Source organism: Saccopteryx leptura, chromosome 5 (assembly GCF_036850995.1).
Source record: "Saccopteryx leptura isolate mSacLep1 chromosome 5, mSacLep1_pri_phased_curated, whole genome shotgun sequence".
In the NCBI taxonomy this organism is placed as follows: domain Eukaryota; kingdom Metazoa; phylum Chordata; class Mammalia; order Chiroptera; family Emballonuridae; genus Saccopteryx; species Saccopteryx leptura.
This window is the reverse complement of record NC_089507.1, coordinates 46,122,065-46,148,897: the sequence shown is the minus strand read 5'-3', so window position 1 is coordinate 46,148,897 and position 26,833 is coordinate 46,122,065.

The window sequence follows — 26,833 nt, the reverse complement described above, 5'->3', positions numbered from 1 at the left end:
GCTTAGCCCCAAGCCAGCTTCAGTCAAATTGTAAAAATACGGAACTGACTAGACATGAATCATGATAGTTTCTGTAAGTTTTAACCACAGACTGGAAGGAAACTTCCATCCCCGAAGGCACAAAGTAACCGGCATGATGGACAAGCCTCACTGGATGCCGGCAACCTGCTCCCACCATTTTCTATATCAACTCTCCTCTACCTTTGCTCAGGGAGGTTGTCATCCTTAAGACATGACTTCCTGCAGCTCAAACAAGCCTCAAATAAATATTCTTTTTGATCAATTTCGATGTCCTGCGACTTCCTTCTAGCCGTACCTAACACACTCCAACTCTCAAGATTAGGAGAGCTGTTTATAACCACCACAACATCTGACTTCAACTAATATATAATATATTTAGGTTGTGTGACTTTCATATATTACGGTGACAACTTAAAACTATCTTCCCCTGCTAAGCAGTATATAATGTGTCACTTTCTTGTACGGACATATTATTTATTTTATGCTTCAGTGAAGTACAATATATGATATAACTTTTCATTTGACTATGCACAATCATCTGATATCACTTGAACCACATTTATAAATGCATTATATTCTTATATTGATTAACAATTTTAAATAGGTACATTTAAAATCAAATATATTCTTTAAAATGGTCATAAAACAATTATTAAGATTTGATTGGTATCATACAATGTTATCATTGTACAAGCATCTTTTTTTTTTTTTTTTTTTGTATTTTTCCCAAGTTGGAAACTGGGAGGCAGTCAGACAGACTCCCACATGCACCTAACCGGGATCCACCCGGCATGCCCATCAGGGTGCGATGCTCTGCCCACCTGGGGCATTTCTCTGTTGCGAACAGAGCCATTCTAGCGCCTGAGGCAGAGGCCGTGGGGCCATCCTCAGCACCCAGGCCAACTTTGCTTCAATGGAACCTCTGCTGTGCTGCGGAAGGGGAAGAAAGAGACAGAGAGAAAGGAGAGGGGGAAGGGTGGGGAAGCAGATGGGCACTTCTCCTGTGTGCCCTGGCCAGGAATCAAACCCAGGACTCCTGCACTCCAGGCCAACACTTTACCACTGAGCCAACCAGCCAGGGCCTGTACAAGTATCTTTAAAATAAACTGTTTTAGAATATAATTTTATGTAATTTTTTTTTTTATTGCTTGCCCTACATGAACAATCTCAGAACCACAAAAACTGAGCAGACAATCATGTTAAAATGCTGCCTGACAATTTTCATTTAGCTAAGCTTGGCCAATTCAGAATTAGTTCAGTAAAATGATTGACCTTTTGGGCTTCATTGATAAAAATAAAGAATTGTATCTCTTCTAATAACATCAGATAGCAGTCTCTAACAAAACAATGACTTTCTCTTCCTCTAAGAATATGTCAGATCCTCGACTACAGTGACAGATCAACACATGCTCCAAACCACGGCATCTTAACTCCTTTAGTTATTTCAGGTGTTTCTGTCCCATCACTATGTTAATAACAAGTTAGAGTTACATTAAAATATTTCTTACCCTCAACTGGATGTGGTTCTAACACACCAGACCTATCAATTGTATTAGTAATAAAGCAAGAGGATTAATATTTATACTCATCTTAGAAAGAAGAATCCTTTAGCTTCTTTTGTTTTGCATACTGATTTATAACAAATTTAGGAGAAAAACTTTTACATTTCCATTTTCTTTCTTTTCAGATATTTTTCTAAAAAGTCTTATAGGCTCATTAACAATTTTTTATTCAATTCACCTTACCATTCGTCCTTGTTATCGTCTTTGTGTATCATTAGATACCTGCTTCTGTAGTGAAACATGATGTGGATCCTGAGATGCGCTTCATAGAAAGGAAAGAAAAAAAATGCAGTAATTATACAGGAAATATTAATAACCTCACATATGTTCTTGGAAATGTGTTATCTATTCTGAAGATCACACAGAATTATCTGTCAGTCTAAAATTTACAAAATAAATAAGCATATTTTAATGTCTGTTTGGAATAAATATGATCCAGCATGCATTTACAATATCCTCAATAGTGTCCTGCAACAGAGAACATAGCAAGTTATAAATTACATGTCAAAAATTGAATTAAGAATATAGAAAATTGAGCTCATTGGAGGTGAGAGAGCAAAGTTGTTATGCCCTTGTGGTTTTGCTCTATAATGTCAAGTCCTATTAATATTATCTTGAAAGGTAAAAAGTTAAAAGTTAGTTTGGAAAATGCATCAGTACTTTCTTATGCAATATATTGATTTCAATTTGTCATGAAATTCAGTTATATGCCTAATTTAGTTCCCTTTCTGAGTAGAGTCTATGTTTAGAATCATTACAAAAAGTAAAAAAAAGAAATTGTGTTTTTTTAAAGAAGACAATCTTTTCAAATATATTTCTTAAATTTGGCTTGATTACCTATCTGAATAGTCAGTAAATACTCGAGATATTGAGGAGATCAGGTTTTGGATTCTTTTTCTTTAATTACATACTTAGTTACATGGCACCAGCCACTTCATCCTTCTGAGTCTTGATGTCCTCAACTACAAAGGAGTACTGATGTGTAATAACATAGAATAATAGCTCTTTTTTCAAGGAAAATGTGAAATCAGCAAGCAATCAATTATATCTGACTTCATTCAATAACATATCAATAATAGACAAATATAAAGGCATATATGATGTCAAAAAAAGAAAGAATAAATTAATAGGTAAACGTAAGTTCATGTGTGCTCACTATATTCTCTAAGGCCTAGTGGGTTATATCCAGGGCAAAATAGAAATTTATGAGATAGACTAAAAATAAATTTTAGATTTTCAGATGAGCATCAAAGTATTCACCTGGACATGTCATAAATATATTGATAAAGTATTCAATAACTAACTAAAAATTGGAAATAAATGTATCACAATTTAATGTACCCAATGAGAATGGAAGAATCAATTAGCTGAAGGCATAATTTTGGATTATAATGATACTCGGTCTCCCACAAAAAAAGCATTTAAAGGGTGAATTAGAGCAATAAACCTTTATTATCATCTACTAATGTGTGCTCAAGAAGCTGCTGGATTTTGGAGATGAGAGGGCAAAGTAATACCTCCTTTTTTAGAATAGGTTCAGATGGGGAGTAGATCACAAAGAAGTCCCACATCATGACTATATCTTTCTTTCCTTACATCATGTGTTAATTAAAAGATAAGACTTATGTGACCTGAAAGCATACAACAAATTCTTTTTTCTCCTTTCTGAAGAGTTCTTTGGAAGAAAAGCATTTATTAATACCAGTATGACTGCATCTAGTTTATCATCTGTGAGTAGACTAGGTCAGCATCTGTTCTTGTATATCTCATTATAAACAGAGGGGCAAGTGAGGATGATGTTGTTAACTCCCCACTTATATTCAGAATGATCAGAACTAATAGGCAGAATTCAGATCTTCTCAATATCCATACACTTTGTCCTGTGGCTGTGTAGCCCTCTCACACTGTGATTCAGTGATCAGCCATGTGATTTGCTTTGGTCAAACATGATGCAAAAAGAGACTTGAAGTAGAATTTTTTAAGCTAAAAAGAAATTACTTAATAAGAAGTTGTACAAAAGTAAAAAATCACATCAGAATGGTTAATATCAATCCTTCTTAAATTATTCCCAAAAAAATGAAAAGGAAGAAAGACTTTTAAACTCATTATATGAGAACAGCTTTACCCTAATATCAGAATTAGACAAAGCCACTACAAATATATATATTAAGGCCAATATCCTTGATAAACCTAGATGCAAAAATCCTCAGTAGAGCCATGGCCGGTTGGCTCAGCGGTAGAGCGTCGGCCTAGCGTGCGGAGGACCCGGGTTCGATTCCCAGCCAGGGCACACAGGAGAAGCGCCCATTTGCTTCTCCACCTCTCTGCCGCACTTTCCTCTCTGTCTCTCTCTTCCCCTCCCGCAGCCAATGCTCCATTGGAGCAAAGATGGCCTGGGCGCTGGGGATGGCTCTGTGGCCTCTGCCCCAGGCGCTAAAGTGGCTCTGGTCGCAACATGGCAACACCCAGGATGGGCAGAGCATCGCCCCCTGGTGGGCAGAGCGTCGCCCCTGGTGGGCGTGCCGGGTGGATCCCGGTCGGTTGCATGCGGGAGTCTGTCTGACTGTCTCTCCCTGTTTCCAGCTTCAGAAAAATGAAAAAAAAAAAATCCTCAGTAGAATATTAGTAAATCAAATATAACAATATATTAAAAAGACCATATACCATGGTCAAGTAGGATTTATTCCAGGAATGCAAAATGATTTAACATCTGCAAATCAATGAAAGTAATATATCACATTAACAAAACAAAAAATAAAACTGTATGATAACATCAATAAATGAAGAAAAAGCATCTGACAAAATTAAACAATCATTCATAATAACAATGCTCAAGAAAGTGAGTTAAGAGAGAACATACTTCAACATACCGTATTTCCCCATGTATAAGACTATCCCATGTATAAGACGCACTTTAATTTAGGGGCCATAATTTTGGGGGAAAATATATTATATAAAGTTATTGAACTCAAGTTTTATTCATCGTAAAATTCATACAACTCCTCATCACTGTCAAATGCAAGTTAAAAAATATCTACAAGCACTGTATAAGACACACCCAGTTTTCAGACCCCAAGTTTTGCAATAAAAGATGCCTTATACATGGGGAAATATGGTAATAATGTATAGTTCAGGGTGAAAAGTTAAAAGATTTTTCTCTAATATTAGGAACAAGACAAAGATGCCCATTTTTACCACTTTTATTGAACATAGTATTGAAAGTACTAGCCACAGCAGTTAATCAAGAAAAAAATAACATTTAACTTGCAAAGGACAAAGTAAAACTGCCATTATTTGAAGATGACATGATATTACCCATAAAAACCCTGAAGATTCTAAAAAAAATTACCATAACTAATAAATAAATTCAGTAAAATGGCAGAATACAAAATTAATATATGTAAATATATTGCATTTCTGTACAATAAACAAAATCGTTGAAAGAGAAATTTTAAAAAAAATCTTATTTATAATTGCATCAAAAAATAAAATACCTGGAATTAATTTACCCAAGAAAGTCAAAGAACTGTATTCTGAAAACTAGAAGGCACTGATAGTGAAAAAAAATGAAGAAGCATAAATAAATGGATAGTCTGAGCTCATGAATTATAAGAACTAATATTGTCAAATGATTATATAACATAAAGCAATCTACAGATTCAGTGCAGTTTTAATCATAATACCAATGATTTATTTCACAGGACCTAGCACAAATAATTCTAAAATTTGTATAGAACAACAAATTCCCCAAATCATCAGAGCAATCTTGATGGGGAAAAAAGAACATACTTGGAAGTATCATGCTCCCTGACTTCAAACTATACAAAAAATCATATAATCAAAACAGTATGGCCCTGGCCGGTTGGCTCAGTGGTAGAGCGTCAGCCTGGCGTGTAGAAGTCCCGGGTTCGATTCCCGGCCAGGGCACACAGGAGAAGCGCCCATCTGCTTCTCCACCCCTCCCCCTCTCCTTCCTCTCTGTCTCTCTCTTCCCCTCCCACAGCCAAGGCTCCATTGGAGCAAAGATGGCCCGGGAGCTAGGGATGGCTCCTTGGCTTCTGCCCCAGGTCTAGAGTGGCTCTGGTCGCGGCAGAGCGACAGCCCGGAGGGGCAGAGCATTGCCCCCTGGTGGGCAGAGCATCGCCCCCTGGAGGGCGTGCCGGGTGGATCCCGGTCGGGTGCATGCAGGAGTCTGTCTGACTGTCTCTCCCCGTTTCTAGCTTCAGAAAAATACAAAAAAACAAAAAAAAAAAAACAAAAAAAACAGTATGGCCTGACCAGGCGGTGGCGCAGTGGATAGAGCATAGAACTAGGATGCTGAGGAGCCAGGTTTGAGACCCTGAGGTTGCCAGCTTGAGCGTGGGCTCACCTGGTTTGAGCAAAAAAAAAAAAAAAAGCTCTCCAGCTTGGACCCAACATCGCTGGTTTGAGCAAGGGGTTACTTGGTCTGCTGTAGCCCCACGGTCAAGGCACATATGAGAAAGCAATCAGTGAACAACTAAGGTGTCACAATGAAAAACATGATTGATGCTTCCTGTCTGTTTGTCCTTATCTATCCCTCTCCCTGACTCTCTCTCTGTCTCTGAAAAAACAAACAACACAACAAAACAGTATGGTACTGGTGCATGAGTGTGCATAAGCACACACACACACACACACACACACACAGATCAATGAAACAGAACAGAGAGCTCAGATATAAATCCACAAACGGTCAGTTAATCTAAAACATAGGAGGCAAAAATACATAATGCCAAGGAATGAAACTATACTTATATTTACACCATATGCAAAAGTAAACTCAAAATAAATAAAAAACTTGAACATAAGACCTGAAACTATAAATCTCCTTAAAGAGAATTTGGTGGTATGCTTTTAGACATCAGTTTTTGTAACATATATTTGGAAACATCTATTTTGGCAAGGATAACAAAAGCACAAATAATAATTGTGACCACAGGAAACTAAAGTGCTTTTGCACAGGAAAGAAAATCATCAACAAAACAGAAGTGTAACCTGCTGAATTGAAGAAGTTATTTACAAATTATAAATCTGATAAGCAGTTAATATCTAAACTATATAACAGGGATTGGGAACCTATGGCTCACGAGTCAGATGTGGCTCTTTGGATAGTTGCATCTGGCTCGCAGACAAATCTTTAATAAAAAAAATAACATTAAAAATATAAAACATTCTCTTATATTACAATCCATTCCTTTCCTACCGCTTATGTTCATGGTTGCGGGTGGCTTGAGCCAATCACAGCTGTCCTCCGGGACAACACCAAATTTTTATTGGATAATGCATAACATACATTGGTCGTTGTATGGCTCTCACAGAATTACATTTTATAATATGTGGTGTTCATGGCTGTCTCAAAACATAGATTAAAAAATGGACAGAGAATCTCAAAAGACATTTTTCCAAAGAAGATATACAGTTGAAAACAATCACATCAAAAGATACTTAATATAACTAGTCATCATCAGGGGGATGTAAATCAAAACCACAATGTTCTACCACCTTAAACCTGTTAGAATGGTTATCCAAAAAGAAAACAAATCGTGTTGGTGAGGCTGTGGAGAAAAAGAAACTTTTACACACTGTTTCAGATAATGTAAACTATGATGTAGCCACTGTGGAAATGTAGTATGCAGGTTCCTCAAAATACTTTTTAAAAAGGGAAAAACAAAAGGAAAAGGGAGTAGGAAGAAGTCGAAGAAGGTAAAGGGGAGATAAATGGTGATGGATGAAGGCTTGACTTGGAGTGATGAACACACACTACAATATATAGATAATGTATCATAGAATTGTACACCTAAAACCTATGTAATTTTATTAACTAATGTCCCCCTAATAAATCCAATTTTAAAAAAGTATAACATTAGAAAAACAAACAATTACTCTACACCAGGGGTCTCAAACTCGCGGCCCGCCCACCAATTTTGTGCAGCGGCAGACTGGCCCGCAGATTAATCCACGAAGTTTGATTAGTCTGCGGGCCACACAAAATTGGTGGGCGGGCCGCACGGCCGCGAGTTTGAGACCCCTGCTCTACACCCAGCAATTTCATGTCTCAGTATTTATCCAGAGAAAACAAAAATCATTTTTATATTTTATCCACGTTTATGTTGATTGCAGCATTATTTATAATAGTCAATATAAGGAAGCAACTTAGGTTTCCATCAACAGAGGATAAAGAAGATATTCAATGGAATACTAAACATAAAAAAATTAAATCTTGCCATTTGCAACAACATAAATGAAACTGGAGGTGACAATGCAAAGTGAAATAAGTCAGATAGAGAAAGACAAAAAAGTATGATTTTTTTTATCTTTGGAATCCAAGAAACAAAACAAATAAACAAACAACACATAACAGAAATAGACTCACAAATACAGAGAATAAACTGATGGTTGCCAGAGGGACGGAGGCTGAGGAGAGAGGTGAAAGAGATGAAGGGGATTAGGGACTACAGGTTTCCAGGTATAAAACCAAGAAATCATGAGAATGTAATGAATAGCATAGGGAATAGAGTCAATAATACCATAATGACTTTGTATGGCAAAAAAAGGTAAATTTATGGTGGTCACTGTGTAAACTGTGTAAATATGAAATAACTATGCTGTACCTAAAAGTAATATATTGTAAGTCACTTACACTTTAATAATTTTTAAAAAGCACTTTCTTTCACTGGTAGATTACTTCAGGAATCTGAGCTCTGAAAATGTTTTGCTACTTGTGGAGAGCACAGAGAATAAAGACTGCGGCTCAACAAATGTTAAAAGGTAATGGTGTTTATGATCAACTCTCCTCCCTAGCCTTCCACATCTGCCCTTGTGCTGCTCGGTTTAACTTTATGGACCATCCTGAAAACTAATGATTCTTAAAGGTTAAAGTTTTTCAATGAACATAAAGTCATGAATATTAGTTTTCTACTTTATAGGTTCCTGGTCTATAATGGATTCCAGCTTAAGTATTTTTCCTTACTTAATAACAAAGAAGGTTAAAGTATCTTCATTTCTTGTCAAGACCTTATCAATAAAATCATAATGAAGAACAATCACAACATATCAAAGGTTAGGAGGAGGGTATTGGTGATTCTGCAGGGGCACTCCCTCCTAAAGTTTATTTGAAACATAAAGGAAGTGCTTTTATAATTGATCATCTTTCATAGAATGATTTAAAGTGTTCCATAATTATTAATTGAAAGCCCAGATTACCTAGCACGGGTTAAGCATCTGTGCTCAATTATTTAAATTGTTTTCTCAGTAAGATAGTTTGAATAAGACATTTTAGTTTTATTAAATTGGATTTTTAAACTCTTATTTTTGAAAAGGAGGAATCATTGCAGACATGATTCCACTCATTACCTCCTGATATTCTTACAATGAACTGTAAGGCAAATATGTATTTTCCCCTTATGGACAAAGAAATGGTGGCTCTGAACTCTCGAATGATATGCTCAAGATAATGAATTTAAGAGAAACAGAACTATGACACATAATTTTTCCTTTGGGTCTCAAAACTCCCTCTCTTTCCATGAAAACATATTGTATACTCAAGTGTTCTTTATAACCAAGTAAAATATTTATGATTTACCAAACTAAAATTGTGCTGGTTTATAGTTGTATAAAATTTCATTGATCAATTTAACTATGTGTTTTAATACTGTGACTTCTGCAGTGAGGACTTCAGGAAAACAGGAAAAAGAATTTAAAGTCCCAGATTGACCAATTACTCTTTAAATAAATAACACCATCATTTTTATTTTTTTGTTTTGAATTTGGAGGCAGACTGTTCAAGTCATTAAAAAAGCATAGCTTTGAAATCTTAAGAATTAAAAGCAAATCCTCTCTCTGCTACTTAGTGGCTTAGTTACCTAAAAAAAAACAAAACTGAATTCCTTTGAGAATCAGGATTGTTTTATTTGTAAATTGAGAATAATAATGGTACTATTTCATAGAATTCCATAAGAAATAAATAAAAAATACATGTAAAGTTACCATCACACTGCCTAACTCCTAGTAAGTATTTAATAAATGGCAGGTTCACTATTTTTATTGTTGTTACCATTTTGACATTATGCCCAGCATAGTTTTAATGAACACAAATTAAGATTTCAATTCCAGTATATTGTTTTAGATAATAGAGTTTTTGATCAATTAAAGTTAAGTTGCCAAAATTCTTACTCAAAATTATTCCAACTTTTTTCTCTCTCTCGAGACCTAGGAATTTTGCTCATATTACACATTTGTTCACATAAAATGCAGTGTGCTTTATTAATAATAATATGCCTTATTAACCTTAAGGAAGTACATAATATTAACAGAAAATTATCAATGGGTAAGGAGTATTCACCCCACAGTTGATTTAGGGGCTAATACAGACTTAGCTTAGGTTTGAGAGTTGATATGTCTATTATGCCTGCTCTTGACTCTTTCTGCTACAAGTTTTTGCATGGAAAACACTTTTATTGTAACTCTTAGCAGTCATTGATCATGTCAACTCTCCAAAATAGAATATTAAAGCCACTGTAACTGCCCTCAATTCTACTCTAACCTTCAGGTCCTCTAGCAGTGACACTGAAAACTCTCCACTACCTCTCTGGTAACCTTAGTAATTGATATCTGGAAATCCACTCCCCTCTTTAATTTATTAATCTTCTTCTTCTTTTGTTCTGAAATTTTCTTACTGTCTATCAAGGTAAGTAGTAGCCATTGAAGAGTTTTATTTTTCCTTATATTATTCTAGGGTAGGATTTTGAAATGTATTTGTAAGAATTCTATTTTCTACATTTTGCTTGAAGTTTCCATACTTAAGCAAAACTTAATATTTAATTTCACAATACTGAATAAAGATTTAAGAGTTCTGAAAGGTCATGAAATATGAAGATGAGTAAATATCTATATTTAAATTATTGTATATTATAAATTTATATATTAATAAATTTATACAATCAGAATATAAATATGTATGTATATACATATATATTTCTGTTTCAGATTTACTCAAATTTATTCAAACTCAGATCTTACTTTTCTTTTTATGTCAGAATATTATATCATTAACTGCCCATCCTATTTAAAGATTACACATTACTTTGAATCATCCCTAATGTTTCCTTTCCCGGTAGAGAACTAGCTCCTCTCAGTTCTTATACAGAGATGTAGCTATCTTATATAAAGCAAACACTCAGGGCATTTTCTTAATTTACAGATTATTTTACAGGATTTCTGTCTCATCACTTTAGTGAAAAACTTCTCTGTTCCCAATTTACCTAGGAGTTGTTATCTAATAGCCTGTTCTGGCTGTGTCCTGTTTTGTTTGTGAAGTTTTTGTTTAGTTATCTTTCTCCTTGGACTTTTTTGACAGTCTAGTAACGTATGGTCTCTTTCTTAGAATGTTTTTAAACATTTTTTATAAAAATATTTAATATTACAAATACATTTAAATTTTTAAATAACATATTATACCAATGATATATAAATTATATTGAAATATATTGAGAAATTAAAGACATACTGTGATATTGTGATTTATAGTAAGTATTGTTAAGCCTAATTCAGAGGGACCCATAACATTGAAGACAGGAACAAGGTCCGTCGGTTACACATCAAAGCTTTATTGTCTAGCTTGGCCAAGCAGCGGCTACTCCGACAGAATTCTGAAGGAAAGCGCAGGCCAGCCCTTTGTTCTACTTAGTTTTTATAGTTTTGTAAATGGGAAGTATAGAAGCAAAAATTGCAATTAGGAGCCCCTTACCACTATTGGTTATAGTTATATGTCCTTTAACATGATAGGACCACGTTCAATTTGCAAACCATACATCCTTTTGGGGAAAACAAAGTTTACAAGCCATCACAATGGTAGAAAGATGTCTCTTTACGTATTAAAAGGCATTCCTATATTATTTAGTGTTCATCTGCTATCTCTCTGTCCAGAGTCACATGTGTTAACCACACGCATTTACATAAGAGAGGTAGTTTCAGTGGGGACAAATTCCCGCAAATGGCTCATTGCTATGAGAAAAGGTTTATTTTGACTTTTCTCTCCCTGTACCTGGCTAGCCATTCACCCCTTTCCCCACAGGCATAGTGGAATGTCTGGGGATCCATGTTTTCCTCCCCTCTGCATTTTCAACACAATGCCAAGGGCCATCCTGACTATGCCAATCACACAGTACAGAGACTATTCTCACAATTTCTCTGCACATCTTAACCCAAATCAACAAAATGTTTCTCAAGCCTCCCAAAATATTAATATTAATTCTGTAGCTTTTGGTACTTTACAACACCTGCGGGTGAAGTGGCTCAGTGGCTCCTCAAGTATCATATATATTTGGTTTTCATCCTTGTTTCTGACAGAGAACTCTTAAAACCCTTGCAATTATTTTTAAGTAATGAAAGCAACAAAGGTGTCTTTTGTTATGTTAATGAGGTGACTTTGGAAAGTGCCTAACTATGAAGGCTGAAGTGCCTGAAGTACCAACCATGTGATTAGAGGGTTGGAACTTTCAGTCCTGACCCATGCCTCACAACCTCTAGGGAGGGAAGAGGGCACAGAGGTTGACTCAGCCACCAACGGCCAATGATTTAATCAGTTGTGACTTTGTAATGAAGCTTCCATAAAAACCAAGAAGGGTCTAACCTGTGGTAGTACAGTGGATAGAGCATCGACTTGGAATTCTGTGGTTACCTCCCCCTCTTTTCTCTCTCTCTCTCTTTCTCTCTCATCTCTCAAATCAATAAATAAAATTAAAAACAAAACAAAACAAAAAGACCTTCTGAGTTGGAGAACACATGTGAGTGCTAAATGCATCTAGATAAATATGCTAAATAAAATTTTTATTGAAAGATTTAATAATTATTATAATTCTGGAATAATTATGAGAATAAACAACATTAGGAAATATTTGCAATTGCTCTCATGGGACCTATAAAGATTCTATGAGTTCTTGCAGTAAAAAAGTTACAGGCGTCACTAATATTAGCATAACTTACATATAGCTTGACATATATAGTTAAAAAATATAAATTTCATTTGGAGTTAATGAGGACAAAATACATACTTATTTAAATGTACAGTCTTTGAGAATTTTCTCTGTTATCTGTGGTTACCATGTTTAATACTTCAACCATATAGGAAAGTTTGCATTGTTATTATATCTGCACAAAAGCTTTAATAAAGTAGACTTTCTTTTATTTTTAATGTAAATCTTATAGTTCTCTTGAGGTATGCTGACATTTGGTGTAGCGCCAGTTTATGGTAAATAACTTTTTAATGGAAATATCCATGATTGAATTACTAGAAGCAGTTTTATTCCCTCATACTAATTAACTTTGGACAGCATTAAATATCCTCAAATAGTAGTTTACTCCAAAATAGTGATAGGCTAAAGTGAATCAGATAATATATTTTCACATTTTACACATATAAAAGGGCATATATTAATGCCTAATTATTATATTCATAACCCATTTATATGTATTCATTTTTTGCTTTATGCAGGTTGACTGTAATTATGTAACTTTAAAAGACCATCACAGTGTAGGGTGGTGGGCAATAGGGGACGGCCACGTGGGGAACCCAGACCTGGGAACTTTGGCTAGGACCGCCCACAGCCAAGTGTGCCAAAAGAAACTTCCCAAGAGTCCCTTTGGAAAAAAATGCAATTGTCTGCCAGCCAGTGAGATTTCACCACATCATATTAGGTAGACCACCCTAGAGACCCTTTAAATATCTCACATGTGGTTTCATCCACGTGACTTCCCTGGCCTCTGTGTCTCCAGGACCAGGGAACCTCCTCGGACAGGAAGAGCTATGTACTCAATAAAGCCTTTTATTATTCCACACTTCATGGCTCCCGCCCCTTCCTTCTTCCTCAGCACAGAAAAATACCTTACACACAGAATGTAATTTTCTTTCATTTTTTTTCAGCAGTAGAGAAAAATGATGCACTATTTCAACTTTTGCAAGATTTACAGTTCTATTTAATTTAGTGGACAAAAAAAATTAAACATTAGTTCCTAGATCAAAGTTAATGTTTCAAAAAGAACATCAATAGCCTATATTTCAAAATGTTATAGAATTAAAACTTTTAATGTTATTTATGTAATTAGTTGAAACTTCATCTTTTAAGTTATAATCATATATCTTAAAATATAACAACTAAATAAATCTAAAACCTGAACGTTTACACATACAATATCACAATATGTTAAAGAAACTTTGCAATATTTGTTTACCTTGGACTGTATTGACTTCAGCTTCTTCTAATATATATACCTGGAAAGTGGGATCACATAAAAATTTTAAAGACCCAAGTTGGAGAAAACTAATTTTCCAAAGTCACAAGGAAGTATATGGAGTCATTCTAGGTCCACAAACATTGTAATCATTGTTAGCATTTTTCTTCAAACAGAACTGAGTGTAAAATAAGATTATCATATTTTTTCCATACTTTTCTTTGTGCTTTCCAAGTTATAGATAGCAATACAAAAACATATCACCAATGTAAACACACTAAATAAGTAAAAGAAATAATTGAGATGATAAAAGAAGGGTGGAAATATATATATATATATATATATATATATTTGTCTCTTATATATATATGTCTCTTTGGCAAGCATGTTTGTCCCAAGATTTTTATCACACAATTAATTGGCAAAAATAAAAATAAAAGAATAATAATTAAGAGGGACAATGAAAAAAGACAAAAGAAGCCATAAAATGAACAACAAAATTAAAAAGAATTTATTATGAAAAATGAAAATATAGTGTCTTCAGTCTCTTATTCATAGTATATATAAATATATTATAAGAATATATATATATATATGATTTGCTTGTTGATTTGTCTTCTTGTTTAGAATCTCACTTTTTTCTCTTTTGTCAAATTTCTTTCTTGGTAAAGAGAAATATAAGTTTCTAATTAAGTAATAATTACACGTTCTCAAAAACTATTGTGAATCTCTTTTGTGTTTGACATAGCTTGGTAAACTTTTGGTTTAGATGGGTGGGAGGGATGATTGTGCTCACTGATGGATTTATAAAAACTGGTAAGTTATAATTTTCTAGTATAATATGCAATCTGGTAAGATTTACATAATACAAAAATGGGAGTACTGTGAGAACTTTGTCAATGAAGAAATAAAAGCAAATTGACAACTAACTTAAATATAATAAGTGTGCCATATATGGTTGATATCATCATTGAAGAAATTGAACCAAACTGCCAATCATTTTTTTAATCATTTATGACAAAACTTATTTATGGCTAATTCATTTATGGCAAAAATGTTTGCAGCAAACATCTTAAACAAAACTACTGAACTCAGGCCTCATTAGCACATGTAATAATTAATATGAAATATTTTAAAACAATTTAATAGTGTTTTGCCATTTATAAAATAATTTTACAGAAGTATATATGAAAAGTGGCAAAAATTGATGCCATTACTATATTAGGCATCATATGTTATATCAACCTGAACAAGGTCCTTTCTGAGCAAACTTTGACCAGCTATAGTTAAATTATTTAGTGTATGACTAGATGACAAGTGAATTTTTTTCCATGTAAATGCAAACTGTTTTAAACACTATTTATTGATGAAGATTAGAAAGAAGATATACCAGATCAGGGGTCGGCAAACTTTTTGGCTGAGAAAGCAATGAATGTCACATATTTTAAAATGTAATTCCGTGAGAGCCATACAATGACCCATGTACGTTATGCATTATCCAATAAAAATTTGGTGTTGTCCCGGAGGACAGCTGTGGTTGGCTCCAGCCACCCACAACCCTGAACATGAGCAGTAGAAAATGAATGGATTGTAATACATGAGAATGTTTATATTTTTAAAGTTATTATTTTTTTATTAAAGATTTGTCTGCAAGCCAGATGCAGCCATCAAAAGAGCCACATCTGGCTCGCGAGCCGTAGGTTCCCGCTCCCTGTACTAGATTATTAAATGCATTACTAGATCCACAGGTTTTGTTCATCTGTTTTAGTAAAGACACTAGAAGATCAGCTATGTTTAGGACTACAGCTTGTTTAAATGGCATTTACCACTCCATTAGGAGAAATAGTCCACCACTAACTGTGATGACACTTCTGTGTGTTAGCTGCTATGCTGTACCACCCAGAAGCCCTTAAGAAATGAAGGCCTTGTGACACAGCTATTGGAATTTTGCTCATAGGTATCTCTCGGTTGTCACTCTCCTTTAGGCATTGCCTCAGTTGAAGAGCGCTGCATCACCATTAGTTATAATCCCTCCCTGGGGCAGCCAATATCCAAAGACTTATTAACACTACAGTAATAAGTTTGGCCCTCTTGCTTTTATTTGTACAAATCTGAAGGACAATTCATTCTCCAGACATGTCTGTGGGGTTGCCTGAGCATACCTTTGGAAGTGCAAAGATGCTCAACTTCTTCTTTTGCTCCTCCTTATTACCATTTCCACAGATGTTAATCCTAGAACTACTCCATAATATCCTCTTACATAGTTACCCTATGATGAAATTAGGACTTCAAAATAAGAATTTCAGTGAGAAAGAGTTGACACATTTAGGCATTGTTCAAAGGATCATGTCATCCTTAAAGGACACGGTCTTTCCAAACTTGGGAAAATGTTTCTCCCCTTTTGAAGAGTCATAAGTAGCAATTTATCAGTGTTGATGTAATTTTTGCCATAAAATAACCTTTCTTCAAGACTGTGATTACCAATACCACTTTTGATTTTAATTATTTTCCCAAATAGATTTCTTTTGAAGGAGAGACTTTATTCACTAGAAGATATGAAGCATTAATTTTCTAAGCAGAATTGGTTGTCATTACAAATTAATAAATTTCCTTCTAGTTATTTATAGTTTCCCTATGTGCTTAGTTAACTATAGTAAGAATTATTATATATAGAAGCATAGATTTTTTTACTTGTGTCATGAGCTGTTCTAGGTGCTTTATATATGTTACTTTAGTTGTTCTTCACAAATATTCTTATGAAAACAAAGATATAATTAGCCTGCTTTGCAAATAAGATTGATAAAAATTCTGTGGATTTCTAAAGAACACACAGCAAAGAAACAAAATCAGATCTTAAACTCAGGTCTATAGCTTGATTAAGTCCACATGAAGAACTAATCTTGGTATAAATGCAAACTTGTTAAACTTCTCTGTAGACAAAACAAATCAACAACAAAAAATCACCAGAATGTTTCTGGCAACAACTTTAAATTTATGTGTAATTATTTTTAGCTAAGATTAACTTTTATCTTTATATCAGAGACAGCACATGTCATCAAATCTCTCTGAACTTGGGATGTGTTCATTTGATCTGATGAACAAAAAATAGTTAAAATAGTTCTTTAAACACATTATTTCTTTTTTTAATGAATTTGTCCTTTATTGCTTGTTTTAATAGGTTTTTAAAAGAAGAAAAGGGCATAAATAAAATGATTAATACTGATAATAATATTAGCCAATGTATTAAACACTTAACATCTATAAGACACACTAGTCTTAGAATTTTAATGTGTTAATTAATACTCACAACAAACTTGGCAGATATTTACTATTATTATCCTCATTTCACATGGAGATGTAAACTAATTCACCAATGCTTACAAAGCTATTGTGTGATAAAACCAGAGGAGGTATTGAGTTAATTCAAAAATTAGAGCATCTAACAGAGATAAGGTGGAAAACAGAGAGGTGAGAGGACCTAAAAATAGCATCCTTTTAACAAGCTTCCCATTCCCAATATTTTCTCACATACAAACCCTTTTTCTACTTCTTTATCTCTCCCACAGTCTAATCTCTAGATTTCTGGTGTACTTCACATATAACTGGAATGAAAGATACCTGGGTGTTTTAATTTAAGTATCCTAAAAAGTCAGGTACATTCAAGTTATTTTTCTACTGATTTAAAAAATAATATCTTTATTATCAAGATTACTTCTCTAGGTTAAGATATTATAAGTAAATAATATCTCTTAAAACATTTTATAAAACAGCAAATTGGATTAATATGGGATTCAATTGTGTCCAAAACACTGTGTGCTAAAATATGCCAATGATTAACAGTCTATTGAGATTCACTCTCTTATTTAAGACCTTAAGGTCTATGAAGTGGGTTGCTGAAACAAATTGTAAAGTTTTTAGAGTATATAAGCAGATTTAGGCATACAATAGACAAATAGAAACTAAGGGAGTATCATTACTTTTACATCTCAAATAGATATTGGCAATTTGGTGTTGTAAGTACTATGGTGAATCTAACTGCAGGATACTAGCAACTCACTTCGAAGTGACTTCTACTCCAGCTTCGGAGAGAGTAAGTTTTATAATAGAGAAAATAATTGGCTGAATCTTGCAGGACTGGTAAATTAGGCAAGAGTAGACTTTACAAAAAAAGGAAAGATAGTATAAAGAAACATGGATGCCTGACCTGTGGTGGCGCAGTGGGATAAAGCATCGACCTGGAACACTGAGGTCGCCTGTTCGATACCCTGGGCTTGCCTGGTCAAGGCACATATGGGAGTTGACGCTTCCTGCTCCTCCCCCCTTCTCTCTCTCTCTCTCTCTCTCTCTCTCTCCTCTCTGAAAATTGAATAAATAAAATCTTTAAAAAAAAAAAAAGAATCATGGGTGACTATTTGGTATGTTCCAATAGCTACTTACTTGAAGTAATCTTGGGGCTTGAATTTACATGATGTACAAGCAGGTTGCCTATATAATATCCATACTCATCTTTTTTTTTTCTGTTTGTTTGTTTTTGTTTCATATAATACAGATCTAAAATTTTTCAGGTTATCATGGCGTACAATCTCCTTTCGGACTGCCTTCAAGCTAAAGGGAACCATGTACTCAATTTTGGACAAAGTAGAAGTGCATTAGATAAAACTTCCAATAGAGCTGTAATATTTATGACAAAAGGGACATATTCAGCTGTCATGTACCTTTTTTATATAACCTAGTCTTCCTCCTTCCTGCTGCAAACTTAAAGGAAATTTCTAGAAATGTGTTATTCATATTTTGACCTTGAGGATGAAAGCCACGTGGTGTGTGGTCCATGACTGACCACAGGAAGAACCTGTGTACTCAGTTCTTTGCTGTGTTAGTGTTCTACAAGGGCACTACGGTTTATGAAAACCTTGAGAGATCAAACCAAAGATAAAACAAGAAGGGGTGGCATTAACCCCATTATTACTGACAGATGGGAGTTTGCAGATTGCCTGAATGTGAGAGCCAAAGAGTTTGCTAACTAAATCTCACAATTAAGCAGACCTACTCACCAGTCACAGCAATGCTGGACTAACCCAAAAGGTGGAAATGGAATATGTTGAGCCCAATAGTATCAGTGAGCTAAAAGCTTATTTTGGAGACATGGACACAAAGGCTGTTGGGTGAAATCACGATTGCATGTGATTTTATCTAGGAAGAGTGCAGCACAGATCAGAAAAAGTACATAAGAAAGAGGTCAGGGCCCTGGCCGGTTGACTCAGCGGTAGAGCGTAGGCCTGGCATGTGGGGGACCCAGGTTTGATTCCCGGCCAGGGCACATAGGAGAAGCGCCCATTTGCTTCTCCACCTCCCCCCCTCCTTCCTCTCTGTCTCTCTCTTCTCCTCCCTCAGCCGAGGCTCCATTGGAGCAAAGATGGCCCGGGCGCTGGGGATGGCTCCTTGGCTCTGCCCCAGGCGCTGGAGTGGCTCTGGTCATGGCAGAGCGACGTCCCGGAGGGGCAGAGCATCGCCCCCTGGTGGGCAGAGCGTTGCCCCTGGTGGGTGTGCCGGGTGGATCCCGGTCAGGCACATGTGGGAGTCTGTCTGACTGTCTCTCCCCGTTTCCAGCTTCAAAAAAAAAAAAAAAAGAAAGAAAAGAAAGAAAGAAAGAGGTCAGAAAATGATAATAAGAATATTCTGCAAAAGAGATAGTAGGAAATTTCAGAAGAGAGTGGTGGCACGGAAGTTAATTTTATTTAGGAGAGAAATTTTATGCAGAGACATTGTGCAGTATAATCAACAACAAGAAAAGGACTGAGTAAATGCTGTGCTTTTTTTTTTTTTTGCATCAATTATGTAATAGGTATGTAATTGTTTTAGTCAAAGCAGTTTTAGCAGAGATGGTTACATGGGGTATAACAAGTGGGAAATATTAAGAAGCAACTGGGAGATAAAAATATTGACAAAGTGAATGCAGCTCACTTTCTCAAGAAGCTCACACCTGAATATAAAGAGATACAGTGGGTGGAGACAGTTTGAAAATGATAATTTTGCTGTGTTTAATGTTATCGCCATTTTGTTTATTCTTTTCTGTTCTTTTTAAGTGAGAGAAGGGGAAATAGAGAGACAGACTCCCACATGTACCCCCACCAGGATCCACCTGGCAACCCCTATCTGGGGCTGATGCCTAAATCAACCAAGCTATTCTCAGTGTCTGAGACCAATGCTCAGCAAACCAAGCTATTCTCCCAGGGCCGATGCTTGAGCTAATCAAGACACTGGCTGCCACAGGGGAAGACAGAGAGAAGAGGGAGTGAGAAGGGAAGAGAAACAGGTGGTTGCTTCTCACATGTGCCCTGACCAGAGATGGAACCTTGGCGTCCATTTGCTGGGCCAAATGTCTACCCACTGAGTAAACCAGTCAGGAAAATTTTTATTTCAAAGATAGGAAAATAAGGACTTTTTGAGGAAACAATGAGGTATAGAGCAAGAAAGATTTGTTAAGGGAGCTTGAAGATAATGTGTCGTGACTCCCTAGGGAGGAATGGCATCCAAATCAGAGAAATATATTCTGAGAATAAATACAAAAGGGGGCCCTTGGCAAAGTCGCAACATTAGGATTTTAGAAAGATAAGGCAAAATAGGAAGTGAAGCTCTTATTTTACAATTTTGTCTGGATTTTATCTTCTTTTGGTTTAACTCGACTTTTCTAGTTATGAGTGGTTATCAGCCAATAACTCAGATTTACATGTAATAATTTAGGAGCAAGTTGAAAGCAAAAATTAAGGCCACTTTAAAATGATTTAAAGTTTTCATGAAAACCTTAATCTTAATGTGTTAAAAGCAAGAGAATGTTTTTGTTCAGACTAAAATTCTATATTTTTGATAATAGTTATCTCAAAAAGTTTTTTTCATCTGACACTTGTTTTGACATTAATTATTCAAAGAGAATAAATAATATAAACCAAACATGTTAAGCAATATGGAGACATAGTGAATGACAGATGAACAATTATGACACATGTAACAGTTGTGCTTAAAATATGTACCAGTAAAGTGGTGATCACTTCAACCCATTTCTCAAATATTGTGGCTAGTGAAAAGTATGCCATTTCAGTGAAGGTTTGATTTTTCATATTTTATAAAGAACATCACACTATGAATACCCAGTTACAGGAGATTAAGGTATAATATTAAATAAAAACATAGAGACACAACAGACTACCTTAAATAACTTGCAATAGAAACAGTAATGTAGATCATAAATAATGTATGGCATGCCCAACAAGCAAGTTACATTTTGGACATACATTGAGCAAAAAGAACAATTTTGTTTCTGTGAATATAGTTAAGTAAGATGTAGGAAGCTTCAGATAGAACACATCTAAAGGTAAAGATAAATAGTACACTAACTTGTCACCTATAAATCTCCAGAACCAGTTGTGTGATATTTGTCACAATATTAGATGACTTATTTTGTAGGGAATTTATGTTTTTCCTTTATAATGTCACTTAAAAAAAATTGTGACTCTCTCAACATTGAATTTTGACTCTTTACTTTCCTATACCTTTTAGATAATTTTAAAAGCATGGGTTCTGTATTCAAATAACACAAACAACTTTAAGATATATGGTGATTTGAAAGTGAAATGTTAAAACAAAACTTATTCTCAATATACTTTTTCTTAAAATTAACTGTGCATTAGCAAGGCTTTATTTTAGATAAAACAAGATATGAATAGGTCTAGCCTATTTACTTATCTTTTGTTTCCCTTCATTAGTTCTTAACTTTTTCTTTGTTCCTAACTTAGACTTTTGTTCCTCTCCACTGCAGTTCTCAGAGTTCTGTAGTGGCCCTTCTCTGCTCACAATAGATGAGACATAAGTAGGTATGTGTGAGGCCTCTGGGAAATAGATCTCTTTTTCATGTAAGTGGGAATGACTTATCTTTCTAATATGATGTATTGTAACTGTGTGAGGTATACAACTATCATAGCAATGTATGATTTAGACAGAGTTTCTGATGATGCTAGAATAAGAGTGCCTCGTGTGAAGCCTAAAAAGGAAACTAACACTGTGATGGGAAAGAGTGAGTGGTGAAAGCACAAAAGAAATAAGTAATCAGGGTTAATTATATCTACTGTATCTAATGACACATAAATTATTTCATATATTATGTATTAAATATATAATAAATTATGAACATAATCAAGCTAATTACATAATATAAAGTGACCCTAAACAGTTCTACTGATCATCTCCCTCATGTGAGCTAATATATTCACTCTAATGAACCAATTTGACTTAGGTTTTCTATATTTTACAACAGAGTCTAGCTTGTATACATAAAAACCACAAATATTATAAATGCCTAGAAGAAAATACATTTAATTAAGCCTTAAAATGCCATACCATAAAAGACTAAAAACGAGTCTAGTGACATAGAAGAATATTTTAAATAAAAAGATTGATAACTCAGATGCTACTCAAAGGTATAATAACCAAAAAAATTGTAAGTTTCAGAGTTTTCATTGAATTGGGTAACAAGAACATATATTGGAATAAAGCATGCTGTGAACTGAACATTTGTGTCCCCTTCAAAATTCATATGTTGAAACTAATTCCCAATGTGATAATATCTGGAAATGGGGCATTTAAAAAGTGATTAGGTCGTGAGAGTGGAACCCTTCTAATAGGATTACTATTCTGATAAAAAAAAAAGAGACACAGAGAGTGCTTCCTTTCCACTTGTCCCCTTTGCCCTCTCTCCTGACCACATAATGTGAGAATATGAGACGACAGTCATCTGAAACCTGACTTCCAACCTCTAAAGCTGTGAAGAATAATTTTGTTGTTAAAACCACTCAGTCTATGATATATTTTGTTACAGCAACTCCAACTAAGACAAAACATAATGCTTTGTTCAATGGTATGCATGAATTGTATGATGGGGAAAATTTTTTTGAGATTTTCATACTTTGGGGAATGACTGGGAGATTTAGACATAGAGTAACAGTGGACAAAATGCACACAAAAAAATTGGCTGTGGAGGGGAAAAACAGGAAAAGTAATTGGAGGAGTCATATATGAACTTGAGGCAAGCTCTGTATACTTATTATTTTTTAAATTTTATTTATTCATTTTAGAGAGGGGGTATAGAGAGAGAAAGAGAGAGAGAGAGAGAGAGAGAGAGAGAGAGAGAGAGAGGGAGAGAAAGGGGGGAGGAGTAGGAGGCATCAACTCCCATATGTGCCTTGACCAGGCAAGCCCAGGGTTGTGATTCAGCAACCTCAACACTTTTATCCACTGCGCCACCACAGGTCAGGCTATTTAATTTATTTTTTAATTTTTGTTTTAAAACTTTTTATGTATTCGGTGTTAAAACATAAAAACGTTTTATGTTTTAAAACTTTGTATGGCAATAGGTCAATATGCAAAACTGAGCAAACTGAAAATATTTGAGAGAGTTAGGGTAAGGAAATGGATCAATATCACCATGAAGGTGGGAAAGGAGAGGAGACAAAGCCTTAAATTAAAACAAAGCTTTATTCTAAATGTGCTATTAGGAACTTATTTGATTATTTCTATTTGTTCTTTGAGGAACTGAAACAGGAACTCTACCAAAAACATGTAAAGAGGCAGTGAACGGAGTGGTAAAAATTTGTGTGAGTCTGTGGAGAGAAAGTTTCGGAAACAACATTCAGAAGATAGTGTTTGGGCTTGCTTAATGTTGGAAAGCAAGAATTTGTACTGTGTTGTACAGATATACAATCCATTTGGATATGGTAGTCAACCAGAATATGGCTTAATTCAGAGTGCAGAGGATTCATTCATGCTAGGTACTACATTCTTCCATAAATGAGAGAGTTATAATATACTTGGTAAAATAATAGTGACTAAAATTGAATAGTTGGAGGAACAGGCACAACCAGATGGCATAATGCTCTAAGGAACAGATGCCTTTAACAGGAGGGTGGAGCTGTAACGATCCTGAAACTACATTCAGGAGTAAACTGAATGTAATCCTTGTCTCCTAGCACTAATTTAGGTGAGATACAAGATAAAAAAGAAGCTCTAATAGGAGTTAAACTCTTAGCAGATAGCTAGATTTCAGTTAGTGTAATGAAATAGAGGCAAAGTATATGAGAAATGTTGAGATTGTGGGAGATTTTTATCACTGAAAATGTGAGTTTCAGAAGGCAAAATGACATGTTTTGATAAAAAAAAAAAAGCAGCAATGGAAAAAATAATTGATACCACGGCAATGTAGGCTCATCCAATCAAGATGATAGCATAAGAAAACACAGTACTTGAATTCATTCACAACCACATCAAAATTACAACATAACTACAGAGAAACCATCATTCAGAACTGCCTAAAAGCTGGCTGAATGCCAGTCCTACAACCAGAGATTTCAAGAAGAAGCCACATTAATAGAGGTAGGAGGGGTGGAGACATGGAACAGACTGGTCCCATGCCCACATGTGGCAGTTTGGGAGGGATCTTTTAGTTGTGGAGGTTCTCCCTGAGGAGCCAGAGGCTCTGGTCCTGCAACAGGCCTCCTAGGCCAGGGTTTCAGCGCCAGGAAGAGAAGTCTCATAACTCTGGCTGTAAAAACCAGTGGGGCTTGCTGCTGAGCGAGACAGAGCTGTGGGAGTCCCAAGCAGATCCTCTTAAAGGGTTTATACCCAAAGGCTTACTTGGACTCATTCCCTTTGATGTACAGCACTGGGTCAGCAGCTTGAAAGGAACCAAGGACATTTGGGGAGGAACTGGATTGTCAAGCATCAAGGCAGGAAGTGGGAGCAGCAGCTTTTCTGGCAGACAAAAGTTATAGCCAAAGTCATTGTTCCTATTCTGAGACCTCCTCCCCCACAGAGCTGGCAAACAGGCTCTGTATCTGAGACCCTGCCTTAACCAACTTGTGGGCCCCACTCTTGCTGTGTTCAGTGTTGTTGTTGTTGTTGTTGTTGTTGTTGTTGTTTTCATACAAATGGCCTGTCTAGGCTCATGTTTTAGACTTTCCTAAAATCTCTTAAACAAGCAGCATCTGGCCTCTGCATACCCCATACTTCCTGCTAAGTGGCCCCAGGCCTTGGTTCACAGCTTGGCTTTTTCTAGGCCCGTTCAAATCCAGCACAAGCAGCAGCCATCTGTCCAGTGCTCTGTAGCTCATGCTGGGTAGCCCCAGATACGACACAGGCAGTAGCTGAGGTTATACCTCCAAGATGCCTCAGAGCCAGTGCACTTGGGTGAGTACCAAAGCCCCACTGAAGCAAGTCTTGCACGGCAGCCGATCTGCTGTAGTTGCAGCCAGTCCTCAAAGCTCATTAGCCTGGAAGTCGATCTTTCTCAGTGAGCCCAGGAGAAACTAAGATTCAACTACAATAAAATTGTGCACATAGCCTACACAAGGGCACACTTGTAGTGCCCATATAAGGCGACTGGGGAGACTGTCCTAGGGAGCCCTACAGGACACTTATAACACAAGGCCACTCTACCAAGTCTGGGAGACATATCAGCTTTAGCTAATACATAAAAACAAACAAAAGAAACCTAATAAAACAAGAGAAACAAACACAGGGAAGAAGTAACAGGGGATGTGAAGACAAAGAAATATATCCCAAATAAGAAAACAGGAGAAATCTTCAGAAATAAAACTAAGCAAAATGGTGGCAAGCAATCTACCAGATACAGAATTCTAAACACTGCTTATACGGGTGCTCAAGGAACTCAGTGAGACATTCGACAAAGAAATAATAAACATAAAAAAAGGACATAGAATCTTAAAAATAAGTCAGAAATAAAGGATACACTAACTGAAATAAAGAATAACTTACAGGGAATTAACAGTAGAGTACTTCAAGTTGAGAATCCAAAAGAATTAGTTCCATCCATTTCTGAGAGAGGGAGGTGACACAGGCTTCTTCTTACAAAAAATTAGTAGGAAATATTCAAACAAAATGCATAGACATATTTGATTTATAAACACATGTTGTATAGACATACTTGAAAACAAAGACAATGTATACTCTTATCTATAATGCTGGCTGGTTCAGCTAGCTTATAGAGAAATTTGAGTACTGACAGGAACTAGTTCATATCACTATATATCACAGGATATACAATTCTAGAGGGGTCAAAAATCAAACAAATACACACAAATTAAGAAGCAAAAATATTACTGACATAGCACCATTATCTTCCCAAGCATAGGTGAACTTTTGATAGAAGCAGATATAAACAGCCCCAGAAATACATAAACCGCTAACTTTTTTTTTCATTTATGTCTATTATAGATTTTTACTGTCCCGCCTGAATTCATTCTCCATAGATAGGATTCAAGTCAGAGAAAAGTAACATAAAATAAAAAAGAACAAGGATTGTGATGTTCTTTATATACCATCTATGATCCGCAGAATAAAGTACCTGTTCTGTTCTGGGCATAGTGTTGAATTTTGAATAGTAGAGAAAAACAAAAATGAAGGCTATCCTCACTGACAAGTGTTCCATAGAAATAAATTTGAGATGCTATAATGTGGCAATTACGCTGATATAACAGACAACAAAGCCCCTTGTAACAAACCCCAGGGGTCTCAAGAGGAGGAAAGAACAGCATGTTATCATAGAGATTTACTTCATGTGGAATTCATTGATTCTTATGGGCTGTGCTTGAGATTTTGTTGTCATTTTAATATAGCTAGGTTTTTAAGAGTTGTTCTAAAGATGCTGTATTTTATATACAAACAGAAAAATAATAAATAAGATGACTTAACCAGAATAAAATAGTAATTAACAACAGGCATATTAGAGTCTGACAAGATACCTTGAGAAACTGATTTTAAAAAAGATATTATATACCACTCACAAAAATTGGGGATCAGGGAACATGCAGATGCTCCAGTACTTTCAGCCTTTTGTACAGTGTGCATTTTCACCAATGAAACAAAAGTTGGTTTAGCATCTCATTGACATAATCAAACAACTTTCTTTGACTTGTTTGCTTTTTTGATGTTCTTGT